Raw genomic sequence first — 19,221 nt, forward strand, 5'->3', positions numbered from 1 at the left:
CACATCTAACAGTAAATAGCACCTTACAATTATAAGTGACAGCATGTTTTTATTTGTAGTTCTTAAAATGATGATGCATCTTTTAGTTGATGATATCATTGACTTAATCAAATTACCTGTGATTTTGTAGTGAAATCTAGAAAATTTTAAAAATGGGATGCCATTTTAATACATTATCTCAATACTTAGAAATAGTGAAATGATTTCAGCTTTTTAAAAATACAGTTCAATAAGTGCTTAAAAACAAAAGTGACCATACTATTTGTTTAATAATGCCAGAACTATATTCCTGAAATGAAATCATTCTTCAGATAAAAAGGCTATATAATCGATTAATGAATAGTATGGAAGTAACATAGAAAAATCTAAATTGAGGTATGTTTGAGGGAGGCTGATCATCAACGATAAAGAAGAAATTCAATGTCTAGGCAGAAAAAGCATCTTACCAATGAAGAAGAAAACAAGATTTTTCATTTTTAATATATCTTATTGATTTTTTAGAGAGAGGAAGGGAGAGAGATAGAGAATTAGAAACATCGATGAGAGAGAAACATCGATCAGCTGCCTCCTGCACATCTCCCACTGGGGATGTGCCTGCAACCCAGGTACATGCCCTTGACCGGAATCGAACCTGGGACCTTTCAGTCCGCAAGCCGACGCTCTATCCACTGAGCCAAACCGGCAGAAAACAAGATTTTTCTTCCACAAAAGTATATAATACCAGAACACTGTGCAGCAATGTACATAATATTTTGATTGAAAGTATCACAAATAATTTACACACAGCCAAATTGTGCTCATTATATAAATAAAGCCAAGAGGCAGGCATTCTCAAAAGGCAAGAATTCAACAATTGTAGCCCTCATCCATTTTTCTTGGAGGATAATGAAATCTAGCCTACGGAGAATGAATTCATAATAAAGAACTTGGGACTTAATATATGTGAGCATTTAGGACTGGAAGTGAGCATTTAGTCAATTTTAAATAAATTTAAAGCAATGATTAAGAAGATAATCTAGATGTTAAGAGCACTGACTGTATAAAATTTCAATATAATTAAGAAAATTAGGAGAGTCAAGTCCTTCTTCATCTCCATAGCAGAGTCAGTTGACTCATTTTAAACTTGATTAAACTTGTAAAGTATAGTTCAAAACTATTCCACCCTCAATACTTCTCATGGTTTTTAATTAAATTTCCTATTGAGATATTTTAGTAATACCTTTTACTTTAATAAATACTTAAGTTTAGTAACCATTTCGTTTTAACTAAAAGCCAAAATTTTTGTTATACTTTTAATTTTAACTGAAATTAATCTCAGTATCATATTTTTTAAAGTATAGAGAATATAGCCTTGGCTGGTTTCTTTCAGTGGTTAGAGTGTTGACCCTTGGACCGAAGGGTTGCAGGTTTGATTCTGGTCAAGGGCATGCACCTCGATTGCAGGCTCCATCCGCAGTCCTTGTGGGGGTGCGTGCAGGAAGAAACCAATCGATGTGTCTCTCTCACATTGATGTTTCTCTCTACCTGTCCCCCTCCCTTTCACACTGTAAAAATCAATGAAGAAAATATCGTTGGGTGAGGATTAGCAACAACATCAAAGAGTATAGAAAATATGAATCAGTGTTCAATAATATATTTACAAATATCTATCTTGGGATTCTGTGCATCTGTCTGTCTATCTACACTGATGAAATTCACACCAACATCTGATGTACTATTTCTGAACTATTAAAAGATCACTTGCACCAACTGATGTATTAGGACACGCAACTTATATTGATGATACCAAATGGATCCTGCTCAGCTCAGGACTAAATGCCTGTTAATCCCTGTTGCTGGAAAAATATCTCTTCATGCCTGGTCCACAGGGGTCAGGTTGTGCAGCAACTGTCCTAGAAGATGGTCTGGGAATGGCCTGTAGAACGAAGGGGTGAACACAGTAGAGTGCTGCCCAGGCATTTAAGGTTTAGAATGCTTATCTCAAGTGCCGTGATTTAGGAAGTCTAAACTGACTGTGTCCAAGTGACAAAGCATTGACTTAGGAAGTGAGGTAGTTGGGAAAAAGGAATGGAATGAGCAAAGGAGGTGCTTAACAATTGGAAAAATCTGTAAGTTGTCTCCACCAAAGCATCAATAAATCTTCAGGGCAAACGGAATTATTTCAGAACAATCTCCTGAAGCTACATGTTGTTTGTTTATTCTTCAAATCTTTGTTGAATCAGCTTGAGCATAACTTTCCCAGAAGGCACTGGTTGGGGCAAATGAGAAGCCATAGTGGCCATTGCTCAGGGGGCCCTTATAAGGACTAAAGAATGTAACTGCACCTCAAATGCTATGTATTTCTTGCAAATCTCTCTCTCCACACACAGGTAGTTAGGTATAGCCACTGAGAATATATATTTGAAGGTTTTCAAAAGTAGGATAAAGAATCTATACTATAAATACAGTGGAAGAGCAAAAATACCATCAAGAATCAGTTTATACCCACCCTCCTCCCACCCCCGACGAGATGATTGCTGTAATTGCTTCTCTTGTGAAACGTTTTCTAAGTGCCAAGTTATGTAGGGAATGAAGCGTTACCTAGCAATATGGCCAGCTTTCAATTATCCATGGCAATAGTGGGATGAGGGTAGTGGAGATAATTAAAATTCACAGACTATCTCCAAACTTGAGTTTAATCATTTACATCATTCTCATCTGCACTAAACCTGTTGGAAGCACTACTTAGAGATGATGTCTTTTGATTCGGGTTTCATCTCTTTTCATGTTCCTTGACCTTCAAGAAGAAAATAAAATAACTGAAAGCCTTATTTCATCTTTCTATCTTCAGGGCCTAATAACAATTTGGATCATAGTAGTTGTTCAAAAATATTGAACTGTTAGAATGGAATGAAGTGGTCATAGGGAAGGTATGGTGCAGGGAAAGGATCTTTATAATGTCTGACATTACTTATTTTTGCAGGAATGACCAGCCAGAGTTTTATAGTATTCAAATAAGACAACTGGTTTTCCTTTTCGAGTTAATATCCTTAAACTAGTTCATTCAGTTATTTATTCACAAATATTTACCATGTGCCAGTGTTTGCTTTGAGGGGTGGACATTTAGCAGAGGACAAGATCCATTAGGTTTCTCCCTTCATGGAGCTTAGATTCCAGTTGGAGGCGTCAGATTAAAAGCAAATGAAAACCAAGAGAAAGCAGGATGGGAGAGGTAGAAGAGGGTAAAGGGTGGAGAAGCAGTGATAGGAGGAGACATGACTTTGGGTGGTGAACCCACGATACAATGTGCAGATGATGTATTATGAAATTATACATTTGAAACCTATATAACTTATATTACATTAACCTCTATTCACCAAAGACACCCCAATACATTTTGTTTTAAAACAAATGAAAAAAAATATTAGTGGAATGTACTAGTGCTATGAGGAAAATACATGAGGATGCAATACAGTGTGATTTGGTCGGGAGAAGCACTAATATGGCATGATTAGGAATTACTCTCTCCTGACAGATGAGATAGACCCTGCCACATGAGGGTGCAGAGAAATAATTTTGAATCTGGGGAATATATATCAAGTAGTATAAAACCTAAAATCTTAGATCACTTTTTCAAATTTGGATTAGCTGTGCCCCACCCCCAAAATTCTCCTTCAATCTCAAGTAGGAAACTTTAAAATGGTAATTACTAGGTCTAAACAAGTGATTCTTCACCATATTTAGGCTATAAACTTACTTAAGAGTCTAATTTTTTAAAATTCTTTATTGTTTAAAGTATTACATGAGTCTCCTTTTTTCCCTAATTAACCTCCCCCCTGCCACCCCCTTCCCCAAGCACAAGCCCTCACCGCCCCCCCCCCCCCCACACACACACACTATCTTTGTCCATTGGTTTTGCTCATATGAATGCATGCAAGTCCTTTGGTTGATCTCTTACCCCTTCACTCATAGGTTGTACAGTCTGTTTGATGTTTCTATGTCTCTGGTTCTATTTTTGTTCATCAGTTTGTTGTTCATTATATTCCACAAATGAGTGAGATCATGTGTTATTTGTCATTCTCTGACTGGTTTATTTCATTTAACATAATGCTCTATAGTTCCATTCATGCTGTTGTAAATGGTAAGAATTTCTTCTTTATTACAGCAGCATAGAATTCCATTGTGAAGATGTACCACAGTTTTCTAATCCACTCACCTGCTGATGGGCACTTAAGCTGTTTCCAAATCTTAGCTATTGTAAATCGTGCTGCTATGAACATAGGGATGCATATATCCTTTCTGATTGGTGTTTCTGTTTTCTTGGGATACATTCCTAGAAGTGGGATCACTGGGTCAAATGGGAGTTCCATTTTTAATTTTTTGAGGAAACACATACTGTTCTCCACAGTGGCTGCACCAGTCTGCATTCCCATCAGTAGTGAAGGAGGGTTCGTTTTTCTCCACATCCTCACGGGCACTTGTCTTTTGTTGATTTGTTGATGATAGCCATTCTGACAGGTATGAGATGGTACCTCATAGTTGTTTTGATTTGCATCTCTTGAATTATTAGTGACTTTGAGCTTGTTTTCATATGCCTCTTGGCCTTCTGTATGTCCTCTTTCAAAAAGTGTCTATTTAGATACATTGCCCATTTTTTTTTGATTGGATTGTTTATCTTCCTTTTGTTAAGTTGTATGAGTTCCCTATAAATTTTGAAGATTAAACCCTTATCAGTGATATCATTGGCAAATATGTTCTCCCATGTAGTGGGCTTTCTTGTTGTTTTGTTGATGGTTTCTTTTGCTGTGCAGAAGCTTTTTATTTTGATGTAGTCCCATTTGTTTATTTTCTCCTTAGTTTCCATTGCCCTAGGAGCTGTATTGGTAAAGACATTGCTACGACATATGTCTGCTATTTTGCTGCCTATGGAGTATTCTAAGACTTTTATGGTTTCCTTTCTTACATTTAAGTCCTTTATCCATTTTGAATTTATTTTTGTGTATGGTGTAAGTTGGTGTTCTAGTTTCATTTTTTTTGCAAGTATTAAGAGTCTAATTTAATGCTTGACTCTTTTGTCTGCTTATAACACACACACACACACACACACACACACACACACACAGGATCCATTGTTTTTAAAGTAATCTGGGTTTCAATGACAACAGATCATTTTGTCATTGGAGGCTCAGAATTAGTTCTTCAGTGATTTATTAAATGCCACTTAGGAGTTAGGTGCTGCTCTAGGTACTGGGGTTAAATAAAAAGTCCTAATTTTTCATGGAGCTTTATCAAGGGCATAATTTTTTGGTGGCTTTACAAGTAATGCCTGCAATCTTGTTTTCTGTGGTCACTGGTTTTGGGGCCAAAAATTTCTTTAATTGGCCACTGCCAGGACCCTGCTAATATCTCCATGTAATCTCCTCTATTGCAATGTAAGGGGTAAACATAGCATTCTAACTTTGAGCAGTTACTTTGCTATTTTGTTGGGTTGCCAAGAAGTTGTACCCATCTCTATAATTCTGGTATTCAAATTGAGAGAGCTGAGTAATACTCCCTCCTTGAATTTGCTCAAGTAAATTATGTTTACTTTCAGCATGGATTCTTGTGTCTGGCCACCAATGAGCGAGTCCCAGATGGTCTTCATGAAGTTAATTTTTCCTTCCTTTTCCCATAGTCACATATCTTAACACATATGAGAGTTGAGGCTTCATCTTAGCAGAGAGAAAAGTGATAAAGAATGCTGTAACTCCGGGGAGCCTGGGAGTTGATGCTCCATATGAGGTGCCTCCATTTCCACAATAGGGAGTGGACTGGAAGCCTTGCAATGTGACTGAGGTGGAAAAATCCACAGCCCTGCCCTGTTAGTAGGCAAAAGAGAGGTGGCAGCTCCCACTGGTAGAGAGTGGAGAGCTTCCTCAGGTTGCATCTTCTCTCTACTTTCCCCCAGACACGGAGAGGGCAGCAGAGATTTTGATGAGGTCCTCCCTGGGATAAAATTTCATTTCAATATTATTTCTCCCTATATCTCATCTGGGTAAAAATGGTGAAAATTTGTGGAGTAGAGACCCCTGTCAGCACACGGGGTTTTTATGATTGAACAGATCTGATGTTGAGGCTCATGTATTACAGACATCCATTTCTCAAAGTGATTGCTACTCATTAAGTCCAATTTATCTCATCATAAAAATCGTACAAACTAAAATATTAACAATTTTCTAGGTTTGGGCCTGTCTCCTCCCAGTTGATGATTTGCTCACCACTAATAGGTTTAATATATAGTTTTTTATTTAACACTTTGTTTTTTTATATATTTTTATTGATTTCAGAGAGGAAGGGAGAGGGAGAGAGAGAAACATAATAATGAGAGAGAATCATTGGTGGGCTGTCTCCTGCAAGCCCCCTACCAGGGATCAAACCCACAAATCAGGCATATGCCCTTATTGGGAATTCAACCGTGACCTCCTGGTTCATAGGTTGATGCTCAACCACTGAGCCACACCAGCCAGGCCAACCTTTTATTAAGAAATAATTGGCATATATAAGCTGAGTATATATATAAAGAGTACAATTTGATAAGTTCTACCATATGCATGAAACCACTACCACCATCAAGATAATTAATACATACATCATCCCATAAGTAAACTTATGCCTGTTTGTAATCTCTCCCTCCTGTCACATCTCTCGTCAGGCAACCACTCATCTACCTGCCTCCTGTCACACAGATTAGTTTGCTGTTTCTAGAATATATCAATGGACGAATAAAATATATATCCTTTTTTATATGTTTTTTTCACTAAACAAATTATTTTGAGATACCTCAATATTAATAGATTATTCATTTTATTGCTGAAATATAATTCATGTATTATAAAATTTGCCCCATTAAATTATACAAGTCTCTGATTTTTAAATATATTTAAAAAGATTATGTGATCAACACAACTATCTCAGTCGAGAACAATTTTTTCTCCCCAAAAAGAAATCCCATATTCATTAATATTCATTCCCATTTGCTCCTTCCCCAAGCTCCTGGCAACCACTAATTTACTTTCTGTCTCTATGGATTTGCCTATTTTGGACATTCATATAAATGGATCAACAGTATTTGGCCCTTAGTGTGTGTAGCTTCTTTCACTTAACATAATGTGTTCAAGCTGTATCTTTATAGCATCTATCAGGGTTTCATTCCTTTTTATGGCTGAATAATATTTCATTGTATTGATATATTACATTTTGCTGATCCCTTCATCTGTTGATGGGCACTAGGATTGTTTTAATTTGTGAGCTGTTATATGTAATGCAGCTATGAACATTCCTCTATATGTTTTTGCATGGAAATATGCCTTCAGTTCTCTTGGGTATACACCGTACCTAGGATTGCAATTGCTGGGTCATATGGTAACTCTATGTTTAACTTTGGAAGAACTGCCAAACTATTTTCCAGGTGGCTGCACCATTTCACATTCCCATTAGCAAAGCACAAGCCTTTCACTTTCTCCACATCCTTGCTAAAGCTTGTTACTAGCTGTCTTTTTTTGTAAAATCATATAACCATCTTAGTAGATGGGAAGTGTTAGCTCATTGATTTTACTTGCATTTCCTTAATGACTAATGATGTTGAGAAATTGTCCATGTGCTTATTGCCCTTTTATGTATTCTTGGGAAAATATATTTACAAATCTTTTATCTATTTTTAATTGAGGATTTTTTGTTTTGTTTTATTTTTAAATTTATTTTGGAGCTCGTTAAATATATGGGATTCAGGACTCCTATCAGACATATGATTTGCGAGTATTTCTGTTTTGAGGATTGTCTTTTCACTTTCTTTAAAGTATTCTTTGAAGCAAAAACATTCTTAAATTTGATAAAGTCCAACTCATCTATTTTTTCCCCTTGGTTGATTGTACTTTAGGTGCAGTCTAAGAAACTATTGCCTAATTCTTTTTTAAAAAAATACATTTTTATTGATTTTTTACAGAGAGGAAGGGAGAGAGACAGAGAGTTAGAAACATCGATGAGAGAGAAACATCTATCAGCTGCCTCCTGCACATCTCCTACTGGGGATGTGCCTGCAACCCTGGTACATGCCCTTGACTGGAATCGAACCTGGGACCCCTCAGTCCACAGGCCGACGCTCTATCCACTGAGCCAAACTGGTTTCGGCAATTGCCTAATTCTTGTTCACGAACATTTACACCTATTTTCTTCTAGGAGTTTTAAAGTTTTATCACTCACATTTAGGTTTTTGATCAATTTTGAAATAATTTTGATATGTGGGGAAGATGTTCAACTTAATTCATTTGCATGTAGATATTCAGTTGTCCTAGCACCATTTGTTGAAAAGACTATTCTTTTCTCCTTAATTTGACTTGGCACCCTTGTCAAACAGCATTTAACTATAAATGTCTGGGTTTATTCCTGGAATTTCAATTCCATTGAACTATATGCCTGTTCTTATGCCAATACCCTAAGTTATTTTTTAAAGTCAGATTAATTGAATAATAATATTCCTTTTCAAGCTCATTGGTTAAAGCAAGGATGACAAATAATAGGACTCATACATTGATCTTAGTTATGACTCCCCCGTCCCCCAACATATGACTCAGATTAAGTGGTGTGACATATCATGGTGCTTCTGTTTTTCAAATACTTGTCAAGTACTTAGAGATTTTGACCCTTTAAGATATCTTTTTTGTTGATAAAAATACTTTGAGATGATACTTTCAATTTAAGGACTCAAAGTACAGTAACTACTCTTTATCCTATACACAGGTAGGGAATAAGTATTATAATTAATGTTTAATGCTTGCATAATAAATTATGGTTACTAAAATGTAACAAAATAACCATTATAGACTTAATCAGTCTGTGATGATTCGGTTCTTTAGAATATGAAATATTACTCTCTTGGTTACTTGCAAAACTGTAGTACCCTTGTGTGATTGTAGAGAATAAACACGAAATTATGGCCAATTAGTAGACAAAACAAATGGAACAATAGGAAAGGTAATGAGCAAGTGAATGGCTATTTAGATTATACAAATACATTCTTCTTGAGGAAATAAAATCTTTGACAGAGTCAGAAAAGGGAAAGTTATGATAAAGTGATAAGTCTAGTTCTATTCACAATTTTATCCTATATAATAAAAGGGTAATATGCAAATAGAGCGAATGGCAGGACAACCGAATGGCAGAACAACTGACCAACCAATCAAAGTGTAATATGCTAATGATATGCTAAGGCTGCTCAACTGCTTGCTAGGACGTGCACTGACAACCAAGGGGCAGATAGTCAACTGGTCAATCATTCGCTATGACATGCACTGACCACCAGGGGGCAGACAGATTACCAGTCAACCTGTTGATATGACATGCACTGACCACCAGGGGGCCGATGCTCCTACTGGTAGGTTAGCTTGCTGCTGGGGTCCAGCCGATAGGGATAGCAAGATAGCGTGGACACACCCTGGAGCCCTCCTGCAGCCCCTCCCCAGCTGGCCATCCTCCTGCATCCCTCCCCCGCCCTGATTGTGCACCAGTGGGGTCCCTTGGCTTGGCCTGTGCCCTCTCACAATCCGGGACCCCTTGGGGGATGTCAGAGAGCTGGTTTTATCCTGATTCCACAGGCCACTCCCTTTGGGAGGGTGCCAGACGCAGGGCTCATGGCTGGTGAGCACTTCTGCAGCATTGTGAACCTCTCCCAATAGGGACTGATTGGGTGCAAGCCCGTGGCAGGCACAGTGGGGCCGGGATGAGTGGGAGCAGCAGGTAGGAGCTGCAGGCAGTGCTGGACTGCAGGTTTCAGCCTGATCCCTGCAGGCCACCCAGAGGGACCCATCCATGCACGAATTCAGGCACCGGGCCTCTAGTTTTGTTATAAAATCCCACCTTTTGATGTCAAGTGTACTATGCTTCAAAAACAGACATGTCAGAGGTCAAGGTCATCACTGGTGCCATGTGGATTTCAAGTTAAAAGCCTTAGTCACAACCCAGTGAGCAAGCACAGGGATGCTTTCGCCATTGGACTTAATTAGCTCTTCAGACATAATGAGTTGTATTTTATTTCCACATCCCACAAATCAAAATAAAATTATGATGAAGAAATACTAATTTGTTTATGGTAGTGTGTTGGGGGGAGACATGGCAGGGGATAGCATGATGCAGTGGCATCTCAATTTTTATGGATGTTCTCTTAAATTTTTTTTGAATTTTGAAGTAGAGCATGATAACTAAGTTCATGGGAGCTGGCTAAGATTGGTCAGACAATTTGCAGGTGTGGGAAACATCTGAGTCAACCCCTTCCCATGGCGAGGGCGCCAAAGCGAGCACCTGGCTGTGCATAGGAATTGCTTTGTCTGCCAAAATCATTGCTGTGAAATGATTGGCAGAATAAACAGCAGGCTAAAGACTGAACACGCTGAGCACTGAATGAAAAGAGGGCCCCAAGGATAAGAAATCCAAGGCTGGGAGCTAAAAGGTTGGAGCAAATGCAGTTTAAATGCAGCCAGCAAAACAACTTTTTTATTATTGTTGTTAAGGATTTTTAGGTTTGTTAAGACTGGAGAATCATTGATACTTTATTAAAACAACATTCTAAACCCTTGTGTATAATATTAGAGTAGGAAAAAATCCTTAAAGATCATTTAGACTGAACAGTCTGATGTTTGAATATCCCTACAACCAGAACTAAACTAAGCATGGGAGTACAGAGGTGAATATCCAGTGCGTATCTTCAGAGAACCCATAATGGCGATAAACCATTGCATTGTGGCACGTTTATGATAAATTATAATAATAAATGTGTTACAGTCAATGCACATTCTCATATAAAGGGCAAATAAAGGGATTAAAGGTAAATTAGAGAGGGTAGAATGACAAGCAGGGCTTTGCAAAGGGGAATATCATTTATAAAGAACAGATAGGGGGTATACTATAGCATGGCATATTCAGGCAGCTATATGCAGATATTCCATTTATGGGTATATCACCTGTACATAATTTTTTAAAGCCCTGACTTTCTTCTGGCAGTTTTTCTGATATGACCCAAATAGGGTCATTTTTTTTTTCTGGAATTTTCATTTTGTAGACATATTTAGACTACTCCCTAGTATTATAGTGTTCAGTTTATAAAATTACACTTATTAACTAAGGTAGATTGTGTTATTTCTTTAAAATTCTTACTTGTTTTCACTATGGATGGTCTTTTTTTTCCCATGCAAGTAGTAAAGATGGCTACTGGCAGCTCCAGAAAAATATCATCTCATAGCAACTTGGGAGAAACAAAATGCTTCTTCCTCCTGGATAGCCTTACATCTGTTCCCAGAAAGGAACATGCTTTGGGTCATTTTCCCACCTTTTGTAAGAATTACTAAAGCGTGGAGGACAGGTAATATGATTGGAAGGCCCAGAACACGTTCCCATAAATGAGATTGCCAGGAGAAGGTGAATATCTCTGTTTGGTGGTAAAAAGGATTGAAGCTGCAGCCAAATGAATGAAGGAGAGGTAGTTCTCTTAGACCAGTGAGTCGCGACCCTTTTGGGGGCCGAACGACCCTTTCACAGGGGTCACCTAAGACCATCAGGAAACACATATATAATTACATATTGTTTTTGTGATTAATCACTAGGCTTTAATTATGTTCAATTTGTAACAATGACATTGTGTGTCACCACAATATGAGGACCTGTATTAAAGCGTCGTGGCATTAGGAAGGTTGAGAACCACTGTCTTAGACAAATGAAGAGGGGCAGAAAACATGTCAGACATGCAGTATGGGTTCAGCTCCACTTGTAGACAAAGGGAGATTCTGTTGATTCTGACCAAGTGAAATTCCATGGTTAATTAATATTAATCAGTAAGTATTCTATTTCTTGTTGAACATGCTGTCGCATTGGATTCTGTTTTATTGAGCCTTTTGATAGCCTTAGAATTCATTTCTGTGTTGACTTTATACGTGTCTACAATTTGATTGACTTTGGACTTTCGTATAAAACCCATTTTGCATTAGGTTCTAAATAATGGCAGGCTACCAGAAAAGCCTACAATAACAGGTGTGGAAATAAATTATGTGTCATGACTAATAGACCTGTCATCCAAGAAGCAATTTTACCCTAGTCCAAGGAGTGGGGATATGGATAATATAGCCAGGTAGGTAGTAGCCACAAGGAGTTGAACTCCTCCTGAGGGTAATAATGTGAGAAGCGAGCAAGAGGCATAGCAGGGGTTGCTTAACAGCCACAACTTGAATAAGAATACCTATTCAGATCAAAACCTAGAGATATAAGAGTAGCCATGATAAAGTCAAGATGAAATCAGGGAAACCAGAGTCCACAGAAGAGAAGGAATTGAAAGGTCTGTAGAATATTGAGAAGACTCTCATGAAATTGCTCTTGAACATTCTGATTCATCTTTTAAAAGCTGCAACTCAGGGCTGTTGAGAGGCAGCTGACTCAGACATTGTCTTCCTTTCTACCCATTGGTCTGAGACAATATTTAGGTAGCATCTTCATCCCATAATCCCAGTTCGAACAATTTTTTACTATTCTTCAACTCCCTGAACTCCCAATAAATATATCATTTTCTTGATGAATTTGATTCAATAGATTATGATTTTGGATGGTATACAAGGCCACATCCAATGCCCCACCCGGAGTCACAGCCATTTGCTATCTATTCATGGCTTACTCATTTTCCTTGTGAATTCTTAACAAGACCTGTTTCCAAGCTCCCGAAGAAGGAGCCAACTTGAGAAGCCAATATGGAGAAAATTTTATTCAACATTAATTACCTATAATACCTAGTCAATTTTAATTTTACAATATTTAGATAATATCTTTCTTTATAAAATTTAGGGGGTTAGGTTACTTTTTCCAAGTGGCAAACAAAAGTGAATATAATCTGGACAAAAATAATTGTTCTAAAGAGCTTTGAGGTTTATACCATGACCTACATTAATGGAAATGTTTCACCTGTCAAAATCAACTGAACTGTTTCAAAACATCAGTTTGTGGGGCCCTCATTAGCCATACCCCGTTGTGTTTCATGATGACCATCACATAGTAGATGCTGATGACTGAGCTCCAAAACATGAGCATGCATCAGGTAGTTAATAAACTTCTATGGAATGAATCATTACTTTCTTCAAAGTGGATGGTTTTCATAGTATACTCCCTCCACTTAGGGGGCAGGACTTTCTCTTAGTTTATAGGTTTTTATCTTTCATTAGTTAATTAAAAATTAAATTAAAATAAAGCAATCCAGGGTTCTTTCTTTTTTTACTCTCCTTAAGCAGGGGAAGTCTGAGTTAAATATTTTTCTCTGGTGCTGAATATAGAATGTATAAAAGTTGAGTTACCTTTGGCTCAAATTCTTGCCCTGAGGATTATAAGTAATCTAGATTCTATGGTCATTTGAGAGAAATCTCTGCTTGTCCAGTGTAGCATGAGGGCTGTGGGCGGTAGGTCATTTTGTTGACTGTTTTCAACACCCATTAATTGCATAAAGTTGGTAGACCTATTGTCTCACCAATGTACTAAGTGTGCTCAGATGCCCTGACCTCACATTAATGATGCTGTTGCTGTTGGATTTTGGTCAGTGTTTGCTCCAAATCTATTTTTTTAAGAGAAACTCAGCAAAGATATTTGCAGTTATTCCCATGTGCTTTGCATTCAGATGCTAATACCTACACTGTCAAGATCATGGGTAGAAGGTCTCTTTTGCTTTTTTTCTTTAGATTCCCAGAAATAATATTATACAGATATCCAGAAGTTTATGCTTTCTGTTGGAAGTCTGGCTTGGGTTCCACCCATCCTTCTTCTGTTTCATAGTGCTAGTTCATAAGAGTGTGTTACATAATAGTGAGTCTCATGAGGCAAAATATGAGCTTAATTACTGGCTATACTAGATTGGAGAATGTGTGAAGGATTTGTATCTCTCTCCTCAAATCCAAACATTGGGATATATAACTTAGTTGACTTAGTCAATTGCAGGAAGGGACTTGAAGAGCTTGAACATAGACTGGCCTGGGTTTATGGAGATACATGGTGCTTAACATGCTGTAGACTGGATGTGAAACTCCCAGTGGGCCCAGGTATAGATGATCTGGGCAAGCCGGAGACAACAGCTGGGTTGTCATTAAGACTGACACTAATAGGACTCCAGGACTGCACCCACTGGGAATGTGGAGCTATTGAAGTATCCATTCTCCCTCTAATGAGGAAGTGCCAAGGGGTCAAATAAAAGGAACAAGATTTTTCACTCCAGTGCTATCACATTGTAAGAGATAAGAGGAAATCGCTTGAAATTTTCAGGAAAATTTCTTTACTATGTTGAATTGTTCTATTTACATATAGATAAGACCTGGTATAAAACTTAATATAGACACAAGTAAGGGTGAGTTTGAGATAACATGACTTAATGAGATAGCTGTATTGATTTTTGAGTTATAAAAAGTAATAGTCTTACATTGTTGACTTTCTTAATTAGCATAAAATATGTGTATATAACAACTCTGGAGAAACTTTTGCCTAAATTTATATTTCCTGGCTGTTTCTTCATGTAAACCCCAGAAAATATCTTTACATTTGAATACAATTACTTTTGTCACCACGTTTACTGAAATCAGAAGTGGACAACAAAGGTGTTGCATTCCTATACTGTACTCCATAGTGCCTCCAATTCTCTTTTTTGATAGAAATGCATGTTTAGGTTTGAGATTCACCTCAGAGCAAATATATTCAAATGCAGTATCTGCTTATGTTTATATTTAGTGAGAATCATATAACCATGAGTCTGATAGAAGCTATGGATCTTCTGGAAAAACACACATTACTATGTATAGAAAATTTAGCATACATTGTGTAGGGGTTAAGGAATACTCCAGGAGCTTACTCATATCTATCAGTGTTAGAGTCCCTCATTGGGGAAAATGACCACTATATGAGTTTTTTGAATGGTTGTTGCACTGAAAATAATAATTTTTTCTGACTTCTTCACCATCTAAAAGGCAGCATTTGCTTATTAATGCCCTTTTATATGTAATACATTTAGAAAACAAAAAGTTATGAGTTAGAATAAATATATTGCAATAATTATAGATTTAAGTCTTGGTAGTTTCAAATGTAGTGCTTTGATATTCTTTACTACATTGTGGGAACTTAGGGTTAGTGCAAAAAGGAAGAACTCTGAAGCCTTATTTCACTAATACTCATATAAGAGAGGGTTCTGAAATTATTATATAATGTTTAGAAAGCTATATTCTATATATAATATGTATATTATATATTATGTAATTCTACATAAGAATCTACACTAATAAAAGACAAAGATGCTAGTTGACCATACTTTTGCTATGCCCCAAGCCACACCCACCAGCCAATCAGAGCAACTATATGAAAATTAACTCAACCAAGATGGCGGCCAGCAGCTACAGAGCTGGAGCAAGCAGGAGGCTTGTTTGCCCCGGTGATGGAGGAAGCCAAACTTCCTACCAGCATCTGTGTGCTCTGCTCAAGGCAACAAAGTTTCAATTATAGAAGCTAAATAAATTTCAGATACTTGCTTCCAGCCAGCCTCCACTGGGAGCTTGGGTGGCTGAGGGCCGTGGCCAGCCTAAAAACAGCCATCAGCCCCTCACCCAGGATGGCCACACCCTCATGGAGTGAGGGTCCCCACTGGGGGCCTTGGCCAGCCTGCAAATAGCCATCAGCCCCTCACCCAGGCTAGCCAGGCACCTCAGTGAGGACCCCTACACTGAAGCGACTGTGGCCAGCCTGCAAACAGCCAACAGCCCCTCACCCAGGCTGGCCAGGCACCCCAGCGGGGACCCCCACCCAGAAGGGCTGTGGTCAGCCTGCAAACAGCCATCAGCCACTCACCCAGGCTGGCCAGGCACCCCAGGGTGGACCCCCACCCTGATCCGGGACACCCTTCTGGGCAAACCAGCCAGCCCCCACCCATGCACCAGGCCTCTATACTATATAATAAAAGGGTAATATGCAAATTGCCCCTAACAGCAGAATGACTGGGAATCACTGCTCACTATGACACACACTGACCACCAGGGGGCAGATGCTCAAAGCAGGAGATGTCCCCCTGGTTGTCAGTGCGCTCCCACAGGGGGAGTTCTGCTCAGCCACAAGCCAGGCTGATGGCTGCCAGAACAGTGGTGGTTGTGGGAGCCTCTCCCGCCTCCTCAGCAGTGCTAAGGATGTCCGACTGCAGCTTAGGCTTGCTCCCTGCTGACAAGTGGATATCCCCCGAGGTCTCCTGGGCTGCCAGAGGGATGTCTGACTGCCAGCTTAGGCCCAATCCCCTGGGGAGTGTGCCTAAGCCAGCAGGTGGTCAACCCCCAAGGGGTCCTAGACTGTGAGAGGTCACAGGCTGGGCTAAGGGACCCTCCCGAGTGCACTAATTTTTGTGCACGAGGCCTATAGTTAATATATAACAGTTTTGCAAAAAGGGAGGCAAAATTTTTTTTTAAACATTGGCATTAACTTTAACCTTTTTTAAAAAATATATTTTTATTGATTTCAGAGAGGAAGGGAGAGAGAGAGAGAGATAGAAATATCAATGATGAGAGAGAATCATTGATTGGCTGCCTCCTGCATGCCACACACTGTGGATGGAGACGGCAACCCAGGTGTGTGCCCTTTGCCGGAATCAAACCAGGGACCCTTTAGTCCACAGGCTCTATCCACTGAACAAAACCAGCTAGGGCAAGGGAGGCAAATTTACCCAATCCAAGAGATTGAAGAATTTTTTATGTTATTTTCTTATGGCGGCAAGGACAGATTTCATTGGCAGTTCTTCCTAGGAGAATATAAAAACATTAAATGCATATGAAATGACATGCAGCAAGCCAATTTCATATATTGCCTCTACATTTCCACAGATGAGCTCCCAGCCTTCCTCATTTACATCTTTCCCAAACAAAGCCTTCCCAGCCTTAATCTTGGGAAAATGGTTGCAGGAAAGTATGACTATAATGAGACTGAGCGATATGTAGGAGGCTTTTCTCTCATAGCCCTTTGCATATACTATCAGTGGGCTTTGTCTGGTGAATATGGTTAAGGGTTAGTTCAGGAGGCTGCACTAACGCTGCATTTGTCCTTGCAGAAAGGAAAGCAATCGCTTTTACTTTTATTTGGGGCATTTTCTTATGGGGAAAATGTTATATTGTTCTTCTTTTTAATAAAGTAATATAAGGTCATATTAGTTTATATGTTTTCTTTTGTGGGACTTAGCTGATCCAAAAATCAAATCAACGCTTATTTGAAGCCTTAAGCAGCTTCTGAATCCAGTTGTCCTTTCTCCATTTTCCTTTAACACGATCCCCTCAGTGGAAGAGCCACTTGAAGTTCAGTTCTCTCCCCGTTCCACGTCAAATTCTAGACCCACTCTTGATAATATTTGTGCATGAGGAGGCACAATTTTGTAGGAGATTTGAATGCTTATTGAGGTCCACTTAAGAGGTACTGTATGAAGCATTTAAAAATATGTTTTCTTTAACATCTTCTTACAGAGTAAGCATGCTAGCAATTTTTTTTTTTTTTGGAGTAGTTTTTCGATGAGAAAAACTGAAGTTCAGAAAGGCAAAGTAATTACTCCAAGGTGACACAGATAATAAGCAGCAATGACAGAATTTGGAATTGGGTTTCAGCTCTAAACTTTCTGATTTTTACTGTCTTACTCTATTTAATCCACATATGGACATTGAGTCAGTTATAACACCAACTGAGAATTCTGAGATAAGTTTTTTTGTCTGCAGAGAAAAACTCTATTTCATCTATAGCATATTCAACCATCAGATAAACCATTTAGTGCAGGGGTCCTCAAACTTTTTAAACAGGGGGCCAGTTCACTGTCCCTCAGACGGTTGGAGGGCTGGACTATAGTTTAAAAAAAAAAACTATGAACAAATTCCTATACACACTGCACATATCTTATTTTGAAGTAAAAAAACAAAACGGGAACAAATACAATATTTGTATTTGCATGTTGCCTGCGGGCCGTAGTTTGAGGACCCCTGATTTAGTGCTTGATTATAAGAACCAATACAAATGGAAAAGAACCAACAAAGATAAGAGCACAGATGCCCTGCACTTGATTTTGACTGTACAAAGCAGTTCATCTTTCTTGCATAAGACCCTGCTTGACCCTAATGCAACCTATAGTTGTAACTTTATCTTCTCATCATTCCTTATGCATATCTAAGTACTAAACAAATGTAATTTGCTACTTCCAGACCTGCCATTTAGTTTATTTATTTTCTAACCAGAACCTTTCTAAGAGCTAGAGTCTAAGTTGGATCTGAATCAGAGCATTTCGATGGGCCTATGCCTGGGACCATCTCACTATGAAGAAAATGGTGTGTCTTTGGTGTTACCTCTATTGGTTCTTTGCTATCTTTGGACTTTAGAGTTGGATTATTTTTTGTTCTAATAAAAGCCCTACTAATCTATGAATGTATGTTAACTATTTAACTTATCTAAATCTCTATTAAAGTATTTTAAATGGCTATGATAATCAACTATCACATAGATTTGTCATAAGTGATAACTGAGCTAATGCCTGTAATACTCAGCACAAAACAAGCATTAATTAATGATTTATATGTGTAACTTTTTTAGTGAGTCAATTGAGTCTAAGGTGAGACTGACATTTCTGAAATGCAGCTGATTACAAAACCAAAAGATGGAAAACTTCTGGTATATATGGTGAAGCATACTTTATACAATCTATTTTACATATTCAACTTTTGGGATATTTATGAATGAAGCCAGAAAAGCCAACTTCTAAGTCCTCATCTGAATAATTCTCTCAGCCTGTCCAGTGTTGTTCAGTGGTTGAGCATCAACCCATGAACTAGAAGATCAGGGTTCGATTATAGGTCAGGGCACATGCCCAGGTTTCAGCCTTGGTCCCCAGTAGGGGGCATGCAGGAAGCAGCCAATCAATGATTGTCTCTCATCATTGATGTCTCTATCTCTCCCTCTCCCGTCTTCTCTCTGAACTCAATTAAAAGAATAAATACTTTTCTCAAATGCTTTATTATTTTCCCTGCAATATGTGACATTTGGTTTCTAAAGTTTTGTACTGCATTCTAGGTCTGTGTTTCCCAGGAATATGTTTTTAATTTAAGTATAAGTTATATGTGTGTAGCTGTGTGTATACATACACATCCTCACTTTTTATCTTAAATTTCTCTTCATTTTTTTAAAGCACTAGCCTCACTCAAT

The sequence above is a fragment of the Myotis nattereri genome, assembly GCF_964212035.1.
Source record: "Myotis nattereri genome assembly, chromosome: 9".
NCBI classification, from domain to species: Eukaryota; Metazoa; Chordata; class Mammalia; order Chiroptera; family Vespertilionidae; genus Myotis; species Myotis nattereri.